The 18,434-nt window shown below is 38.5% G+C and overlaps 1 long non-coding RNA gene across 1 annotated transcript in view; it reads right to left on the bottom strand.

Moving 5' to 3' along the window:
* LOC115896483 overlaps positions 1 to 18,434 on the bottom strand; it is a 182,226-nt gene that overhangs the window by 127,480 nt on the left and 36,312 nt on the right. Inside the window, exons 2-3 of the long non-coding RNA XR_004056364.1 lie at positions 13,242 to 13,416; positions 766 to 901 (exon numbers count right to left, since the gene is read on the bottom strand). This is a non-coding gene — a long non-coding RNA (uncharacterized LOC115896483). The remainder of the gene's footprint in view (positions 1 to 765; positions 902 to 13,241; positions 13,417 to 18,434) is intronic.

Below are 18,434 nucleotides of genomic sequence, written 5' to 3'. Positions count from 1 at the left end.
TAAATTGTCTTAATATAAAAGTTTGTTTAGTTTTCCAAGCATTTTTATTAATAATGTGGCAACTCATATTGTAAGTTTGGGGAAATCACATTCATAGGACTATCTGATATAACCAAAGATTGTTAGCAGCAATTAAACTTCAGAAAATACTGACTTTCCCTAGGTTAATGAAATATTTATATGCCAATACCTGTATCAAATAAAAGCCTGGAGTGCTGTAGTCCCTTGCCACTCATAGTGTGGTTCAGAACCTGCAGCATCAGCAACACCCAGAAGCTTGTTAGAAATGTAGACTCCTAGACCCTACCCAGACTTACTGAATCAGAATCCTCATTTTAACCAGGTATCTGCTGGTGATTTGTATGTACATCGGAGTTCAAGAATGCTGCCTTAATAGACTTTATTCTTACTTTAAAAAAAGAATGAAGAAGCCCAAAATTATTTGCTGCCCTTGTCACATAAGAATAATCAATCAGGAAAGCAGTTTAATTAGTAACTTTTTCATCTGTGTAGATCAGCACTAATCAAAAGAAATATAATGTGAGCTACATGTATAATTTTACATTTTGAGTTGCCACGTTAAAAAGGTAAAAAGAAACAGGCAAAATTAATTTTAATAATGTTTCATTTAACCCAATACTTCCAAAATAGTATAATTTCAGCAGGTAATCATTGTGAAAAAATATTAATGAGATATGCTACATTTTAATCTTCATAATAATGATAATGTTTTATAATAAATTATTTTATATATATTATACTTACTGCACATCTCCATTCAGTCTAACCACATCTCAAGTGTTCAATAGCCACATGTGGCGAGTGGCTGCCACATTGACCGAACAATTGCAGATGATGATGTATCTGCCATCCCACTCCAGGGTCCATTGAATTGTCTTTCCTGTAGTGGTGAAAGGGTGGGTCAACTATGCAAACACTCACTCCTTGGTTTATTCATTACTGAATGCCTAGTATGTGTCAAACTTAGTGCCAGGTTGGAGAGAAGCAGAAGTGAGTAACACCCACATAATTTAGAAAATAATTACAATATCACACGTAAAGCACTATAGACACATGGAAGACAGCATGAGCATTGCTCAAGGCAGAAATACAACATCAGAGTGAGAAGGCTGCACTCTGGAGTCAAATGGACTTATGCTCTAAGAGTCACCTCAGCCCTTTGGGCTTTCAAAGGGAGTTAATGACAAATCCTTCTTAAAGGGTTGTTATAAAGATAAAATGATAATTGGATATAAAGTTTCTGAAAGAAAGTATACTGTATTGATTTATAGTTATTGTTATTATAAGGAAGATAATAAATGTGTTTATTGTTGAATGGAGTTTCACAAGTATATCAGTCAGGATCCACCAATTATGACCATTTTGCCTCCTTTCTTATCTGTCTGTCTATCTTTAACTTTTTCCTGAGCCATTTAAGAATAATTTGCAGACATCAAATCCATTTTTTCCTAAATATGTTGGTATGTAGTTCCTAAGAACATTTTCTTAAATAATCAGAGTGTAATTATTAATATCAGGACGTCTAAAACACAATGTTATTTTCTAATCCACAGTCCATATCACAATTTTCCCAATGGTGCAATGTATCTTTCATAGTTCTTTCTTTTCCTTCTCATTCTAGGATTTAATAAGGATTACATATTATATCCAGTTGTCTTATCTATGTAATCTCCTGGAATCTAGAACAGTTCTTCAGCCTTAATGCATATAAGTGTGTGTAGTAAGAGTGTAGTGGTAGGGAGGGTAAAAGACCTTGACATTTTTAGACTCTATTACTCTTGTAGACTATCCCTCAACTTGGATTTGTCTGATGTCTCCTCATGATTAAATTCAGATTGCATATTTTTGGCAGGTCAGCTAGAATTTCTGAAAATACTCTAATGAAGGCACCAGTAATAGCAGGAAGGCAACACTGCCCCAAGATCTGAAGGGAAGGGAGCAGGAATGATGTTCTTGTGTTCTAGTTGGGAGCTGTAGCTGCAGGAGGGGCCTACCTGATTGAAGCTGTGATTACAAAGGGATGCTGCCTTGGTTAGAGCCATGGCAAAGTGGAATGTAGAAGGAAGAGTAAGTACCCTGGGTTTTCTCTCTTTCTGTCCTTGGCTCACTCGCAAGCGCTCTCATTGGCTGAGTCCATCAAGAAGTGAACAAGCAAGGCAATCTGGGTGATTTGGGACTTGGCAGTCAGTCTGCTGGGGCAGTGAGAATGCTACAGTAAAACAGAGTGAATCCTAATGGGTTTTGGGGAAGCAGAAAATAGCCAGCACATCAGCTAAAAAACAAAAACACGGGAGAGCAGAGGAAACAGTATGTACCAGGGCAATGGGATGTGAAAGGGCAAAAGTGTTGAGGAACATTCTGGAATGTCCTCTGTGAAGTTAAGAAGCTAGACTGGCCCAATTTGTAAAAGTATTACATATGAAGCTAAGGACTTTGAAGTTGAGTGTGCTGATGTAAAGATTTTTAAGCAGGGGAGTTACATGATCAGATTTGTGTTTCAGAAAAAACATAGCTATGGTGGCAATGGAGCAGAGTGGTATGCAAGAGAAATGGAAGTCAGGGGGTTATTGCAACAGTTCAGGGCAGAGAAAAGAAAAGACTCACTAAATCAGTTCCCTGAGGGCAGACAGCAAGAGACGAAAGTGGCATTTGGGATATTTAAAAATTAGAAAGAGGAAGGGGTCAAACATGCTTGAGGTTTAATTATTAATAATTAGTATTATTGATAATGGCAGCTAACAGATAGTGAATACCTACGATTTGACACTAAATTAAAGATCTCATTAATCTTCAGAGCAACTCTGTGAGGCAGGTGTTATTACCAGTTTTAATTATGAGAAATAAAAATGTTTGGGTGGATGATGATAGCATGAATTGAGGTGGAATGTTTAAAGTTGCCAGTGGGGCAGACAGGAAGCTCTAACCAGTAAGCTATTGGAAAAATGGGATGTGGAGCTGAGGAGACGGACCTGGGCTGCTCTTGGGTATTTGTGGAAGCATCACATTGTTGATGTGATAGTTGAAGTCATATAACAGATGGGATCAACCAGAATGAGATACTGAATGAGAAGAAACACTGCCATGTTTTAAGCAGTGTTCAAGGAAGAGCTAGAAAATTTCAGATGTGTTTGGATGGAAAGAATACTACATGCAGCCACTTTAGTTGTTGATATAATTGGCCTGTCCAAGAATAGCACTTGTGAACTTTGTTCTCATTATTATTATGATCTTCCAGCTGGTCTAGACTCATAAAGGGCACATAATTTACTACTTTGAAAAGATAGCTGTTGTGACACACAAGACATTAATCTCTAGGAACATGACAAAAAGTCCAGCTCATTACTGAAGGTGCAGCTTGCTTGATTGAAGTACATTTGGTTTGTTCTAAGCTCTGCTAGTATTTTGTCATGTGACCTTTCATACACCATTTAACATCTACTTGGGAATGGAGTGCTTTTTGAGCTCCTAACCAGGGAATTATGTTTTTCCATTAGAAAATTATTTAAGGAAAATATTTCAAAGTTCTTGAATTAGAAGGATAGATTTTTTAAATGTTAGTTCTATGCAAGATTATGTCTAGATCTTGATCAAAATGCAAAGGTCTGTTACATTAAAGAGATCCTAAATTAGTGTTTCATAACAGGCGGAAGTAGGTGTATTAAATATTTTTCAGTTTTGGAAGGCAAATGGAAAACATTTTGCATGTGGACTAGGAATCATTTAAGGAACTAAGGAAACCACTAATCTAGCTTAATGCTTTCTATTACTTAGGAAACATTTATTTTATCCCTTGGTTACTGGCAGTTCTATTATGGTTTACAGACAAAAATAGGTTTTATGTGTTACGCTTCACCCGGAAAAAAATAGTTCTCAGATACTTGGCCTCAGATAATTGTGAATCCCATTGAGGATGCATTGCATATTTTCTGAGACTATGCTTTTTTAAACCATAAGGAAGCATAGAACACAATTTATCCTGGGAGCTTTCCATTAGGATCTATACTATCTTTTTGTGGATTGTTAATATATACTATATATGGTTGTATTGTATATTATATCTCTTATTAACTCTAGTGCCATCACTAATGGTTTAATATATAACTGTATGTGCCTCAAGGGAGCAGTTTGTGTGTTTTACTGGCAAGGAGCACACAAAAAAATCTCCCTGCTGTTTCCCTCTATTATAAATTAATATCCACTACCAAGGGACCTCTTATGACATAAAATTGTCATCCTGTGAGTGGTATGGATGAAATTACCATGGAGAAAATCTGAGTGCTAACTAGAGTACAAATAAGACACCACCTATACTGCCCGCAAGTAGGACCCCTGATGTCTTATATTAATTTATAATAAATAATTTACATTGCTAATTGCAAAGTTTAATAACCTATAAAATCTTTTTAGTCTTGATGTAAGGGCTTTTCTGTACTGAAAGGAAACCTTCTAATAGCATAGAATCATTTTGCCATCATCAAAATGTGCTGCCATTTCTGCAAGGGAAGACTTTAGTCAGCAAGAGTACCTGGAGAAAGGACCTTTTCAAATGACATCATTGCCTGCGTTGCTTTTCTTTTTGGTAGTGAAGGAGTTAAAGGAGGGGAAGATTGATCCATAATGACAGTCCCGTGTGTTGTGGTATGGTGGTTGCCTGGCAACTGCACCTGTAGGAACTAAATATTGGACTTCTATCTGTATTAATCCCCTCTTGTTGTCAAGTTTTATAGGTTTTTAATATATTAAGCCTGGAAAATACTTAAAAGCAAAAGGGTCTGCTCATTGGATTATCTTTTGGAATTGTATCAGACTGTTATTTGTCAACAAATGAGGGTATTGGGGAGTAAGTGCTATGTAATGTCACAAATAGGCCTTGAATATATTCGAGCATCTTTTTAACAAGACTAGCCCTCCCCTTGGTATCTAACATCTCTTATTTTATCTCTACCAAGGGCATATTTCTTCACTTAAAGAACATTTATTGACTCTCTTAAGTGTGTTAGCTTCTGCACTAGATATGGGCTTGAGTATTAATGTGAGAAAAACAGAGTCCCTCATCTTTTAGTTGAGAGCAGAGGCTTTGTGATTTAGTGTGGAGCACACCTGGTGAGGAATGTTCTAACTTGTCACACAGGCGACACGGCTATCAGTATCAGCTATTCTTCTTACACTTTTGCGGACATGAAAGTAAGCTGTGGATTATGCCCAATGCCCAGCCCACTATAGCTCCAATCCAAGTTTTCCTCCTCTGCATATTCTCAGGGTGTCCCATGACATTGATTAGCACCCTAATCTATGGCCCCTAGATCTTTGTTTCTGTTTTCCATGTCTCAGCTTTCACTTTCAGAGTCTTTACTATTTTGGCCTCACTGTGACTTGCCTTCAGGCCATCATTGATCTCCCCTCTAATTAAATTAGGGTCACAGAAAAACTAGGAGGAAAAGTTGGCTAAGAAATGACTTATTTTACTAATGAGATAGCTCTTTAGGGATCAGAGAGTACCTCAAAATTCTAGAAATGGACATAGTCTCAAGATGAAATATATTAAATTGTGTTGTCAATGAATAGGCTAAGCACTTCTATTGCTATCAATATGAAGAATCACCTATTATCATTCACAGCTGTTTCCAAATGGGGACATTTTGTCATTAATCTTCAGTACAGCCATTATCTTACTTGGCAGAGAAAGTAGAAAAATAGTCATTGCTTTGATCACTGTTAAAATAAGTTAGCTTCATATGAATTGTAAGCCTTTTTAGTGGCCATCAAAACATTTGTGACTTTCATCAGCCGAGTTTATCCCAAATCAGTACATCTGATCACAAAGAACAAAGGGGTGAGATGACAGAGATGAATCAAAATGACCTATCTCCCCTATTTCTGTCAACTCCCTAAGGCAGCACATTCCCTGCTACAGCTCATCAAGAAAAGGAACATTTATTAGGTGTGTTAGCAAATCATCGACATTCAGTTGGGAAAGGTGAAGCAGTATATTATGGAAGAAGATTCATTACAGGAGTGAGATTTTATGAAACTATTGGAGAAGCTGGAGAAGTAAAGATCCAGAGGGAGAAATGGAGGATCTGAGAAAGGATCCAGCCAGCTGTCCCAAGGCACTGGAGCTGGTGGGAAGGTCTATGCTTGCAGTGGAATCTCAGAGACACATGTGTCCAGTTGTCAGAGTAGGCTACCAAGGGGAGCTAGGTAAGAAGGGCTTGTGGAAGCTAGCACCATGGCAGCCACTGCTACTGTAGATATTTGGCCAAGTGTTTGGTGAGCCTGGGGCTGTTGCTGGTAGGCAGTGCTGGCAGTCACAAGGAAGAGCTGGACACAAAGCTGGGGGCAGTGAGGACAAGCTGGTGTAAGTTAGCACCTCTGAGTTGGTGTCCACATTTGGCCACAGGCACCTGCAAAGAGTAAGGGCTACTGCTTCATTTCTATCTCCCAAAATTCACGTTAGGTCTTAGCCTGCAACCACATAGGAAAAGAGATTCTCGGAAATATAGTTCCAGATCAACCAGGTCCATGCAGTTGAGACCATCAAAATAACAGTGTGGGGCTCTGTGCAGAGGGCCAGTGAGCTTTCCCTGAACATTCTCATCCCTTGCTCCTTGGCAGACACTTCAAGTAGGTGCCATAATGAGCCCCCCAAGGGCAGGGATTCTTTATGTCTCATTCATCTTTTTCTCACCATTCTCAGCTCAGAACTTACAGTGGGGGACAAGAGGAGAGGAGAAGAGAAAGTAGTCAGGGCTGGATACAATAGTTATAATTTTACAATACCTCCTTTGGCCATGCTGTAGATTGACTACAAAGACTGGAGAGTGGTTCTGCAACAAATGCTAGACTGCCCCTCTTGTCCCTGTCCCCCGCTTATAGCACTGTCCCCCTCAGATGGGTAACCAGTTAACTTTTTCTTATCTACTGTTGGAGTTCAGAAACCCATATCTTAAAAGATGGCATGTTGACACACTCAACTGAAGAAGAAGCCTCAAAGTGTCTTTGACCTCTCCTTACCATCATCTGCCCCAAAACTTATCTGCCTAAGATCTAGACTTACCAAAAGGAAAAATTGTGTCTTCTTCCTGTCGCTGTCAGACCGAGAATGTAACCATACCTGAACAGACCTTTTTCACTGCCAAAGGGAACTATTTAAAAGTTCATCTCTGTTCCTAGATCCATTCGTTTTCCCTAGTAATCCCCTCAACAGAATTCCTCTTCTCTCTTCTCCCATAGCCTGTTTTGCCAGGATAGGGTATAAGCTTCTGAACCACCTTGTGGGGTGGCAAATCATGTTGTGATTTTCCTTGTGCGTGCACCTAAAATAAATTTGTATGTCTTTTCTCTAATTAATCTGCCTTTTGCAAGCTAATTTTTCAGCAAACCTTCATAGGGCCAAGGGGCAAACTTTCACCTCATCCCCTGCATCTCTTAAAAGTTAGTTAGACTTGCAAGTTCCATTGAGCTAGTCATCAGGAATACAGACATAGCACATAAGGTGCTCACTTTTAAGACATTTAAGAGAGCAGGATGACATAAAGTCATGAAAGATAAAAATAACAGTGATAGAAGAGAAAAATGAGATTTTTTACAAATGCCAAGTTCAAAGGAGGGAAATCCACTGTGCCTCGGCACTGTGAGGGAAAGTTTCTTGAGGGAAATAGCACAGGTGAAGGCCTTGAAGATTGGAAGGGACATGATAAACTCAGCACCTGCCATCGTGTCAATCAGCTTTGGGGATGAAGAAAGCACATATGACTTCAGCGTGTTACTGCTGGCAGAGGTGGAACTAGTCCAATTATTTAGTTCTACTACACACGGAGAAAAAGAATAATAAAGACTAAGAGTAACTCAGGAAGGAAAAGTAGGACAAATTTACATGATAAGCAAATAAAGAACATAGAAAAAAATCTGTCTGTATCTATTTTGAATCTCTATAAAAATTCAATAAAAATGACAACAGATATGCCTAAAAATGGCTGCATATTATGGTGGGAACTGTGTTTTTCTTGTGGTTGAGATATTTTGTCTTTAATATATTAATGTGTGTGAGAGACTGGGAGTTCATTCTCCAAGTGGAATTACGATATTGGATCAGCACACCATTTTGGGGTCAGAATACCATTTGGATCAGAATTATGATTTTTAAAAATCCTGCAGCTTAATTGCCAATTCAGGAAAATTAATATGCTCCAGAAAAGGCCCTGCAGAAAAAAGTAGGCCAAGGGTTATAATGCAATTGAAGACCTTGAACTGGGTCAGCCTTAGTTTAACAGTTCCTTTCCCTCAATGGCAATTCCTTCAAAACCATCCTAATTCTTTAGTTGTGTTTAATTTTACTCTAAATTTACTTTTCTTCTCTTTGTAATAAGACCTGGATTATTTCCACTACAGGTTAGCAAATTGGCCACTATTTTCTCTATATGTCAAAAAGTGTAAATGACAAATGTTCCGCTTTTCTCTAGCATAATTAAATTTGGCCCGCAGTTTAAATCCACATAGAGACCATTATTTTCAAACTGAAAGCAATGGATATCCGCAAATTACTTAGAAGCACTGTCATTATGCACAGACACAAAATTTCTGTAATTTAGAATAAGCCAAATAGATACAAGGCTAATCATTCCATCATATTTAGCCTCAAAATAAGACCACAGAGAGGATATGATGATAGCTTGTCCCTATATAAAGGCTGAAGTAAGCATCAGAGTCAGGGTGGACTAATGAAAACATTCTTAGAGTCAAAGATCTATGTTTGAAACTCCCCCTTCTGCAACTTAATTCTCCTTGTACAATGTAAAGCTTAAGACTGGTTTCCACCTTCATCAACTATGGACTGTGATAAGAATCATCTGAAAGAATAAAATGAGGTAATGCTGCTGAAAGCACTTTGAAACCATAAAACACCAAAGAAATACTAGCTATCAATATCAGCAACAACCCAAAATACTGTGTAATGTCATCTGCGATAAGAAATATATTTGTAACTGGATAAAAGAAACCTCAATAAATATTTATTGATTAATAATAGTTAGATGGTTATGGTGGAACCACAATACCAAAATGTGACAGCATATTAGAATCTTGCAGCTTCGAAAATTCAAAAAATCTGTACAAGAAGTAGTTGCCTGAATTCCTACCCAGTATCAGAGCTTCTGTGATTATTAGCCAATCAAGTATATATTTTCTTTTCTTTTTTTCTTCTAGATGTATCAGGTCATTTTCCCCCTGGACTTTGTTTCAACATTCAGCTAAAAAACATGACCTTTGACTTTCTGAGCAGCTGTATATATTTTTCGAAAATCAATCAAGGGAAGAAAAATCAGTGGTAATGGCAAGTGGCTGGGACAGCACTGCACAGTGTAAATGACAGCTGAAGGTTGACAAAAATGCAGCCCCTACTTCAGTTCACTGCTCTGTAGCAAATGGCTCAGTTACTCATAGAATGAAGCCACGCTGAAGGACATTCTGGCAGAAATACTCCCTGCTTTTTTAAAAGAATGTTTGGTGGGTGGTGGTGGTCGTATGGCGGGGAAGGTGGAGTGGAAACTCTAAACATTTGCTCCTATCTGTCAGAAATCATCATCTGAGATAATTGTATTATTAGGGAAAGCAAAGCTCAAGCCGTGGCTTTAACCACAGAGGCCAGAGGTGTTTGTGTTTGTTTCAAGATATTGAGTCCGAGTTGAGATCTGGTATTTTGCTGGTGACTGCTGAAGAGGAGGGATTTGGCTCCTGGCACAGCATAAAGCCAAGCTGACAACAAAGCTTTCCTTTCAAGCTATCCAAATGAACACATTTCTAATCTGAAATTCAAATACTTGACAACAGAGAGCCTGTGAGCTGGGCTTTGAACAGGAAATTGCTTCATGGTTTTAGCATAATGAATTAGGCAGTTAGACTAAATCCATTTAGCAGGGAAAGAATGCTTTCACACTGCTTTGTGAAAGAAAGGAGGGGGGCAAAACCTTCTTAATTTCCCAAATTTCTCAGGACTTACAGACACAAATGCTCCATATAAATTTTATCTGTTATGTTCTGTGATTGGTATGTAAAAATCCGTCAGATCTCGGTATTCAGAAATCACCTTTGTTAGAAAATGCCGCACCTTTTAATATTGGGGAATCTGAATGTGATGAATACAGGTTAACAGGTCTCATCTTTCTCCGTGTCCTGTTCTTTCCATGCCAGTGGTGAATGCATTTTAATTCTGGAAGCTTTTTTAGTGGCTGCCAGTGTTAAGTTCAACAGATGCAATATTGCACTCTTGGGGAACAGGGAAGAGATGGGGAAGAAAAGAGGAAGCCTCTCGCCTTCCTGGACACTGGGCTCAGAATTGCATCTCTGAGTCTCAGTCCTGAACACAGGATCCGCTGCCCAGTCAGCCGGGCTTGTGACAACAGAGGTCGGGGGAAGGGGAATAAAGTTTGCTTGTGTCAGGTCCATGTAACAAGTCTGACCTTGAGAGAGCCTGTTGACTGACATCTCTTGAGAAGAAGAGAGCTAGAGAAAATGAAAAAATGCTAAAAAGCAAGAGACGAAGAAAAGCAGTAGTACTAACAGCATAAACAAGACAAAGATCCTGAGAGAGGAGAGGGTTAAATCCTGTCCCAAGCATGCTTGCAGAGATGAGGGTTGATCTGTAACCAGCCACAGCAGCACTTTCTAGAGGCTTGCTGACTATAGACACTTGGCTGTGTGGGGCACCACCTCTGAGCTTGGGCCCAAAGAAGACAGCTAAGGGAACAGTGTTCTGTGTCATCACTCTGCCACCAGAGAGGACACATACATAATAAGGTTTGACATCTTTGCATTTACAACTTGATAGGTAATAGACCCAAACTGTTTCTTGCTCCCCACCTCTGTGGAAACAAAATGTAAATAAATATGGCTTCTTTTTAATCATTGTTTTCAACTTTCCTTTCAGAGGGAACAGTGAAGGCCTTCCAGTTGTCATGGTGATGAAGACACTATGACAAATTACATTACAAAGGGATGTTTTTAAAACCACTAATGTGTACCAAGCACCTAATTCATATTTACAGTTAAAATAAAAGAACTGCATCCCAATTTTGTCAGTGCTAAGGAAATCACCCTTCTTGGCGCGGGTTGGGAGACCCTGACAAGCACGCAGGTTGGTTATATGATCACCTACTTGAATGGATGCCTAATGAATTAAGCTGGGAACTATTGACGTTTAAATGCATGAGAACAGTTCTGATCTGGAATAGTAATGATCACTGCAGGAGCAGAATATGAATATTTAAAGGATTCTCTGCCTTGTGAGTTGGGCTGAGGCACCAAGCAGAACTAGTCAAAATTCCTTCAGGATAGTACCTCAATCCACAGAGTGTGAGATGGGCAGAGAGGAAAGTCTGATAGCCAACTAGCTTGAATTTATCTAGGGGAAACAGGACAGAATTCCAAATTTAAGCCTATTGCCAGACATAATATTCCAGAGTCTGGGGAGAGAAGGGGCTGTTTGCAGGAGGGGCATACACAGAAGCAGGTCCGGAGAGATGAGCTCTCTTGCCCACGGAAGCCAAGAATCCCTTTAATTGGGGCAAAGTCTTTAATTATATGAGAAAAGAGAAAGCCTGAAATGTAAGTGAGCCTGGGAGAGCTAAAGCAGAATGAAATTCATGTTGGCTTAGAAAGGGCTCATATCAGAGCTTTCTTAAGGGGAGGAGAGAAATCTCTAAGGACTGGTTTCTTAAATATAGGCTCTTGCAGATGCTGAGAATATCTTTGCAGACCTGCCCCACAACTCTCCCCAAAGAGAGTTTTACAGGCTCTCTTCAAGGAGCTGGAAGCACTGAAAAGGCAGTGACAAATGAGCATAGTTGGGAGCATCAGAGACAGTGAACATTTGTCCATCCAAGTCCTTGTAAGAGCAAAGGGAAAAATTGTATCTCCCCTTCCCGTCTCCACTCCAGGAATTAGAAAGAGTTTAGGCTAAAGAGGTCTGTTATAAGCTCAATATTTCCTTCAGATTTAGAGATTTATCTTAAAAATTCTTGAGTAATTTATTTTCAGTTCCAGTATGCGTTGATATCATCTTGATATAAAAATGATTTAAACTCTATTGCCAGGCGCAATGGCTCATGCCTGTAATCCCAGCACTTTGGGAGGCCAAGGAGGGCAGATCACTTGAGGTCACAAGTTTGAGACCAACTGGCCAACATGGAGAAACTTCGTCTCTATTAAAAATACAAAAAAATTAGGTGTGGTGGTGGGCACCTGTAATCCCAGCTACTTGGGAGGCTGAGGCAGGAGAATCGTGGGAGGCAGAGGTCACTGTGAGCTGAGATTGCACCACTGCACTTCAGCCTGGGCGACAGAGCAAGACTTCATCTAAAAAAAAAAAAAAAGAAAAATTCTACTATCAAACTAACTTGAGCTGCAGGAAGAGGTGCCATGCTTACTGTGTGGCTTTGCAGACACCTGGCTCCCTGCTCCTGGGCTGCCTCTGAGTTGAGGAAAATGGACCTGTGGCCAGCTCTTTACAAAATTATTGCAAAAAGAATTGCCAAACCCAGCTCTGGCTGTTGTTCCCGTATTCAGTTCAACCCTAACTCAAAACAGGTAAAGTAATTTAAGGATAACTTTCCTTTCTTTTAGCTCTTCCATGTTGCCCCTAATGAATTAACTGAATGGGCTGGGTGCAGTGGCTCACACCTGTAATCTCAGTACTTTGGGAGGCCATGGTGGGCAGATCAATTGAGGTCAAGAGTTTGAGACCAGCCTGGCCAACATGGTGAAACCCCATCTCCACTAATAACACAAAAATTAGCCTGGCGTGGTGGCATGCACCTGTAATCCCAGCTACTCCAGAGGCTGAGGCAGGAGAATTGCTTGAACCCGGGATGGGGAGTTTGCAGTGAGCCGAGATCGTGCCACTGCACTCCAGCCTGGGCAACACAGTGAGACTCCATCTCAAAAAAAAAAAAAAAAAAAAAAAATTAACTGAATGGAAAACTTGATAAAGTTACTTCGATCTTTTCCTACCTCAACCTCTAAAGAGTTAGCATCTCCTTTGGGATGGTTTTTTTCTCTCTTAGTATGTAAAATATAGTTAGAAACAAATTGCTAATAAGAAATACAAATTGACTGTAAATGCAAATTTACCCCATCAACCTAACCTAAGTTATCTTTCTCTCCTCACCCTTTTGGAGACAACAGATTTTAGTTAAGTATCAGCACAGGCAAAGGGCACGCCTTACAGGTACATCGTTGAGGAAAATCCTCCAGCGTTTGCATGCCGTTCAACAGTCCATTTTTCTGCTTGTCACCAGGTGGTCCCTTAGTGTGGGGACTGCAGAGGCATCTCAAGCCTGTGGGACAGACCCTCATTTGGCGGGCTGATGGAACTTTTCCAGCATTGCAACAACCATACCCCTTTAAAAGGGAAAACATGACAAAACAACAGAAGTTAGCAGAAACATTAGCCACCTATTTGTATCATTTCATTAGTGTTCATTAAAGTTTTTAGTAAAACAACTAATATAGAAGAGGCAGAATAATATTCTTCACCATAAAATTGAGTTCATCATATATATAGTTAAGGTAGGTCAATCACCTTCCTCAAGCTTCACTTGTTTGTATATTATCTTCATATATCATCTACACAAAATTATTTTACTTTTCCATTGTATAACTTTAACTTATTTTTATTTTCTTGGATTTATTCTAAGCAAGAATATTTATGAAATGATAATTTTGACATGCTAATTTTTCTCCTAAATATATTAAAATAAGTATTTAATTATTAAAATACAAGATAGAAAAATGTGTCCATCTGCCACCTAAACATCTTGTGAAACCCCAGTATTACACATAAAACAGGTAATGCTTGATTACATCAGGCCCTACAGTGGCCAGTAAGGGGTTAAACATGGAGAAAGGAAGTAGACCAGATTGCCTATATTCTGTAGGTGGAAGCATTGGGCTTTGAATTTCAAGGAAGGGTACTTTGGGCCACAGGCAGGCCGGGAAGAGAGGGAGCTCTGGGCTCCTCTAAGAATTCCTGAGGGAGACTGGGGACTAAAGAGAGTGCATTGCTGAATCCACAGGTATGCAGAGCTGGCACTAGAGAACTGTGACCCAACCTATATCCTGCTCATCCTGGATCACTGCTGGTGCAGGGAGGAAGAGAGACAATAAACTGTTTTTAGAGGATAAGTGCCTGTCTGTCAGTTTCCTCTGCATTTGTAACTGGGGGTTATTTTCCACTTACCACTATTATTGGAATAGAGTAAGAGCTACTGTTATAAAAAAATAAAAATGCCTCTTTTTCCTTTGTAGGCAAACCAGTTTGAAGGGTTCAGTAAATGATCCCTGTTTTTGTACCTGCAGTCCATGACCATGGTGAAAGAGATCAATGTTTTCCTAGGGGAGTGTGCAGATACTGCAAAAGCTTCCAGCTGAAGCGGAATGTTACATTCAAAGGGCTTGGGCAGCAGCCCATGTGTGGCCAGTGAGGTTGCATGCTGCCTTGGTGCTGACTAGGCAGGGGAGCAACCGAACATCACCATATCCAGAATTACCCTGGAGGGCCTTGGGAGATGGGCCACTCTAGGCTGACATTTCTTCCAGACCTTCCCTATTTTCAGCCATGATCCCCTTGGAGTATGAACACTGTTTGGACAAATAAGAGAAAACATGTGACAGTGTGCAAGGTCTAGGTCTTGCTGTTGTTGTAATTTGTTTTTCAATAAATTAAATCCCTAAGTAGATCAAAGTTATAAGACTGTCATGAGACTATGTCTAGCATAGTGCCCAGGATACTGTTCTACCACTAATAATAGGGCAATAGCAACACATTGTGCTTGCTATTTATAGGCCACTCTTCCGAGTTTGTTACAAGTAGTAATTCATTTAATCCTAATCATAAATTATATTCAATATATATGATTCCCACTTTACAGATGGAGAAACTAAGCCCTAGAGTGGCTATTTTGTCTGTGGTCATGCAACTAGTGTGAGGCAGAGCTTTGAGAATCCAGGCAGCCTGGCTTTAGAGTGCCCTTAGAACTACTACACTATTCTGTTTTGCTTACTAAATATGGAATGGATGGGAGGAAGGTGAAATAGGGGCTTATATGGCCTACTGAGCTTGATGGCTTTGATCTTATATGCCACCAGAACCTTAGTGGTTCTGACTCCACTACTTGTGCTAGAAAGATCAGGGATTTCCTTCCTTTCCACATTCAAAAGTAAAATAAACGAATGGAAGGTTCATCTCAGGATTGTCATTAGAGTGTTGGGGGAAAAAGTTACCAGTTTCCTATTAACTACAACAAACACTGTGTAGATAAATACTATATGTTTCCTAATGTTAATGTTTGGCTTTGAGATAATAGTGGTAAATCAGCAAATTCAGGATCGTATTTTGTTTGTTTTAGAAGTACAGACAGGATCTAATCAATTTTTCTTGTTATATCTTCTTATAGAAATCTATTCAGATTGGTCAACCTTCTTGAAATAGAATATATGCACATAAACTTTAAACAATATTATAATTGGGTTTAAGCTATTTTGAATTTTAGAATCCAGTTAGTCATAATTGGATCTTCAAATTAAAGCTCTGGGCAAGTATTTGAATATTAAAATATTAAAAGCATAACATGACCTGTTCATTCTTCTTTTAGTGGTATTTAGGTTCCATTACTGAAATATATCCCATAGGGTATGGCCTAGTAGTTAAGCTACAGAGTTCTGGAATCAAATACTTTAAGTTGGAAATCTCTTGGGTTTCCAATACTTGTAGGCTGTACTACTTGTAGTACTGAAATACTTGTAAGCTGTGTGTCCTGAGGCAAACTACTTAACCTCTCTGTGCTTCTGTCTTTTCATGTGTAAAATGGGGTAATATAGTCCATGATCATGAGGTGATCCATGTAATGGGCTCTTAGTACAATGCCTGATGCATTGTAAGTGCTCAGTAAACATTAGTTAAAATGAAGAAATAAACACATATTGTGCAATTTTGGTTTACAATAAACAAAAATTTCAAAAAAAATATTTATTAGAAGACGGTCGAACTCTAGCCCTTTCACAGAATGCTAATTCATGAGATTTTAAATATGTATTTTGATTATATGATTAATGATTAACGGTAGATGCTGTGTCAGACATACTGTATGTAAAATACCTTCCCCCATTCCACCAAATAAAGCAAGCATATAATCTGAGCATGTCTCCTCTACAGTAAACACAATAATTGTGGCTTGAAAATAGCACCGAGTAAGGTGACATTATTTTTTCCTAGCAGTTTCACTCCTGTAGTCATCTAATAACTTTGAAGCAGATTAATCCATTAAAAGGTGTACTCCTAGTGTTTAATAATTGCCAGTAAAGTCTAATCAGATAGCAACTGCTACAGAAGAGCCTTCAAGAAACACTATAAGATAATTAAAACATAAAGGTTATGCAAAAGTAGCAAATCAATAGAGACAGTAAACATGGTTTATCAACAGTCCGAGAACATTTTTTCAATTCTAAAATGTAAATGGACTTGGGATAGAGCCCATGCTAGGATGATAGATAGGATCCGGGTAACGGTTTAATTAACTCCAGTTTCCTCCATGTTAAAGGTTGCCGCAGCCCACTGGCTCATGTAACAAACTCTCTCAGGATTTCCTTAGCCACTGTCTGATATGAAGACCAGGAAGCCTTCCTTTCTTACAGGGTTAAGTTTTGCCCTCTCCCCTGGAGGCTTTATCAAAACACAACGCTCTGTTTTCTCTATAAATACACAGATATTTTTAATTTCAGCTAAAATGGTTTGACTTTGTAATCAAGGTAAAAGAAACACACACACACTGCCTAAGTAATGAGAAGAGTTTGCTGGGAAGAGTTGCGTAATTAAAATTATATATTAAAATTCACGTGCAGTGTGTGTAGAATTTTAGAAAAACCATAGCAGCTCTCCAGATGACTCATTTGCTGTTTTAATTCTTCTGTAATGTAGGCGATTTTATAATTAGCCACAGAATTGTGCCACTTGGTTAGTTCAACACAGTGAAAAGAATAATAAAGAATATTTACTATTAATTGCTATTTAAACTGCTACTCTGAGCAGCCCTGGTAAGAAGTAGTCATTTACTGTTCTTAGCTAGCCATTATAAATGGAATATAGCCAGTGCTTTGCTTGCAATAGTTAAACCTATTGGGGGAGACGAGGGTAAGCTTCATTTGAAGAATTGCAATATTTCTAAAAAATCACTGTGAGGGCCAAGTGTTAAAATAAAAATTCTTTTTCCAACCGGGTGGAATTAGGTTTCATGCAATTAACTTTATCATTAGTAAATAAAAGAGTTACTTAACCTCTGCCCTTGCAGAAGTTCTTGATATTTTGCTTAGTAAAGGGCAAGAAACCCATTATGGCTTATTTGTTCACTTCGTTAAAAGGTTATTCTTAAAGATTGTGATATAGAAACACATAATACATAATGTTTGTTAATAAAGATCTATTTACTACACCATTTAAAGAAGTTGGCACTATATAACACTCATTAGTGTCGTGAACGGGAGACCTTTTTCTGTTGTTCCCATGGGAAAGGTTATCGAGCTGTCAGTAAAGGGCTCATTTTCTTTAAATTAAAACTCACCAAAGAATCTTGTGTACAGGATATTAAAAGCAAGTGTGGTCATGCTGTCTTATTGCAAGATGAGCTAGACGTAAGTATGTGGTTTAATGCTTTTGAAATGAAAAGTTAGAAATGCCGACTACCTGTGATTTTGAAAATTTCTTTCTCTTCCAACAGTTAGGATTTTCATCCTGAAGCAGAAATCTAAGCTTGTTCTTTTAAACAATGATTTAGAGGAAGAAATTTAACACCCCCTGCTTGCAACTACCATTTTTCAATAAATCTATACTTTCTCTGCCCTCCTCCATGTTATCAGTCATCCACATCCCAGAGGAAATGCTTCAGGCTTGGGGTTAAATTAAGGTCCTATCTCTGGTGATTGTCTAGAATGCTGTCTACATTCTCAAACAAAACAGCCATAAATACCTCCTGCCAAGTGGAGACGCTGCTTTTGTTTTTGTTTTTCTATTGATCTTAATGGAGAGAGTAGTACTTGCTAACTGAAAATTAAAAGCAATAATTATATTTTATTATAAATTGAAAGTAGGTTGAATCTCAATCAATATAGTTCTGTGATGCTGAAATCAACGTGGGACATGGATGTCCTATATTCTTTCTTGAAAAAAAATGATCTAATGAGATACATTGTCTTTATATTTCTCAAAATAATATTTCAAGTTATACTACTTCATACTAGCTTTCTTTGACAGTTCAGTGATACTTTTTCAGCTCTTTTAGCATAAATATAGCATCTGAAAAGAATAAGCATTTTACAACCTCTTGCTTAACAAATAAAAATTAGAAAAACACATTCTATTCTATGTA

This window comes from Rhinopithecus roxellana, chromosome 3, assembly GCF_007565055.1.
Source record: "Rhinopithecus roxellana isolate Shanxi Qingling chromosome 3, ASM756505v1, whole genome shotgun sequence".
Taxonomy (NCBI): domain Eukaryota; kingdom Metazoa; phylum Chordata; class Mammalia; order Primates; family Cercopithecidae; genus Rhinopithecus; species Rhinopithecus roxellana.
Note: the sequence above shows the minus strand (reverse complement) of the source record. Positions and strands in the feature narration are given on the sequence as shown.